This window comes from Zingiber officinale, chromosome 7A (assembly GCF_018446385.1).
Source record: "Zingiber officinale cultivar Zhangliang chromosome 7A, Zo_v1.1, whole genome shotgun sequence".
Lineage (NCBI taxonomy): Eukaryota > Viridiplantae > Streptophyta > Magnoliopsida > Zingiberales > Zingiberaceae > Zingiber > Zingiber officinale.
Genome location: NC_055998.1, coordinates 2643456 through 2646389, shown reverse-complemented (window position 1 = coordinate 2646389; position 2934 = coordinate 2643456).

The following is a 2934-nucleotide window of genomic DNA, read 5'->3' as shown; positions in this document are numbered from 1 at the left end:
AGCGCTCCGCCCTCATAGACTAGTAGTGAGGAGGGTGAGGTGTTACATTAAACTAGGAATCGCTGACGGAACTTAATATCATTGATTCCAAATTTAACTTATTTGTTCTTAATGGTTTAGATTTGAATCACAAGCGGAACTTAACACTATTGATTCAAATCCACCTATGTTATTAATTCCATTAAATATTAATTTCCAAAATTGGCTTCCAGAACTGCATGGCGAGGCACATGGCCTTCTTGGATATGGGAGCAACCACCACCGCCTAGACAAAGCCTTTTAAGGAAAGCTAATATTTAATTTCCTTAAATAACTCTAGGTTAACCAAAAAGAACAATCGAATCACAAATTCAAAAAATAAAAGAAGAGAAACACAACCTCGAAACAAATTCGAAAACTCTAGAATCATATGTCTCTTGTGTTTGGTATTTCCAAAAATAACTATACAAAGAAAACTGTATGATGCGGAAAATAATTACTAGTTATACCTTTATTTGTAAGCAAAAATAACCTCTTGATCTTCTACCGTATTCCTCTTCTAACCACGGACGTTGTGTGGGCAACGATCTTCCGAGATGAGAACCACCAAGCACATTCTTCTTCCTTCTAGGTTTCGGCCACCAAAAGCTCCTCCAAAGATGAAAATGTTCGAGCACCACCAAGCTCCAAGGGATGCTAGAAATATCGCCTCCTTTTCTCTCCTTCTCCAAGCAAGATCCGGCCACCACAAGGACTCCAAGGATGAGATGAGGTTCAGCCACAAGATGGAGAAGAGAGAAAGAGGAGGGGTCGGCCACACCCAAGGAGAAAGAGAGAGGAGAAAAATAATAGAGTCGTTAGCCATGAAGGCACCTCTACCCCTTCTTTTATAATCCTTGGTCTTGGCAAATAAGAAAATTTAAATAAAAACTTCCTTAATTCTTTTGCCATGAAAAAGAAAATTTTAATTAATTAAAATTAAATTCCTTTTTTCAATTACAATGGCCGACCACATTCAAATCTCCCTGCAAATAAAATTTTAAACACAAATTAAAACTTCCTTATTTGCTTCCTGAAATTTATAAAAAAATTTCACCACTAATATTTTTCCCCTTCATGGTGGTTTGTAAAAAGGAAAATTTATAAATTAAAATCTTTCTTTTAAACATGTGGATAAAAAGAAAGTTATCTCTAAAAATTAAAATCTCTTTTAATCTACAAATAAAGAAAGATATTAAATCTTTTCTTAATCTTTTGTAGAAGAAATATTTAATTTTTAAACTCTCTTTTAAATCATGAACATGGTTAAAAAGGAAAGTTTTCTTAAAATTAAAATATACCTTTCAATCTACAAATAAGGAAAGATTTCAAATCTTTTCTTAATCTTTTGTAGAAAGCTATAAAAGGAAAGATTTAAATTTCAAACTCTCTTTTAAAACCATGATATCCACATAAGAAATAATTTTAATAAAAATCCCTTTTAAATATGATGTGGCCGGCCACCTAAGCTTGAGCTCCAAGCAATTGGCCGGCCACCTTAAGGCTCAACCTTTAGGCTTGGCCGGCCCTAAGCTTGAGCTTCAAGCTTGGCTTGGCCGGCCCCTATAGGTTGGGTAAGAATGTGGGTATGTGGTAGGTATAAATCTCTATATACAAGAGGCTACGATAGGGACCGAGAGAAGGAATTAGTTTTGGTCTCCCGATGAAATTAAACTTCCCGTGTTCGCCCCGAACACACAACTTAATTCCATCAATAATAATTCATTCCACTAAAGAACTATTATTGAACTACCGCACCAATCCCAAATTACATTTTGGGCTCCTTCTTATTATGAGTGTGTTAGTCTCCCTGTGTTTAAGATGTCAAATATCCACTAATTAAATGAGTTACTGACAACTCACTTAATTAATATCTTAGTCCAAGAGTAGTACCACTCAACCTTATCGTCATGTCGGACTAAGTCCACCTGTAGGGTTTAACATGACAATCCTTATGAGCTCCTCTTGGGGACATTATCTGTTAGAGTGTATACTGAAAGCCTAAGCTTTTGTAGACATTTGTTTTGAATAAAGAATCACATTTGGTCAACTTATCTACATTTGTTTGTAGTTGTTCAATTAATTTATATTGTAGATAACATAATATGTGGTGTCACATACAGAAGATAATGTTATCAGTACCTTATAAATTATAAACAGTAGCTCACGATCAAAATGGAAAGGAACAAACCATTGGAAGGTCGTAGTGTAATTAGGTATTAGTTTATCTTAACTATATAATTATACTAGTACCCTTAGAGTGTATTGAGTAGGACCATCAGAGGTCATTTCTTTTATACTGACTTTACAAAGGAACAAAGACCTCAGTTATTATGGAAGTGTGTGCTCTTAATCCTAATATAATAACAAGCACATATATTTGATATTTATTTCTTTAATTTATCAATGGGTGAGATTTAGTTTGATAAATCAATAAGCCCGATAAGTTGGGAAATGATATCACTTATAGTGTGTGTTGTTGATTATAGAAGGAAACTGTGTCCTAGTGATCTAGGTTGATAATGTCCCCAAGAGGAGCTCATAAGGATTGTCATGTTAAACCCTGCAGGTAGACTTAGTCCAACATGATGATAAGGTTGAGTGGTACTACTCTTGGACTAAGATATTAATTAAATGAGTTGTCAGTAACTTACTTAATTAGTGGACATTCGACATCTTAAACACAGGGAGACTAACACACTCATAAGAAGAAGGAGCCCAAAAATGTAATTTGGGATTGGTGCGGTAGTTCAATAATAGTTCTCTAGCGGAATGGATTATTATTGATAAAATTAAGTTGTGTGCTTGGGGCGAACACGGGATGCTTAATTTTATCGGGAGACCAAAACCAATTCCTCCTCTCAGTCCCTATCGTAGCCTCTTATTTATAGAGTACTATACCCACCTTCATGCCCA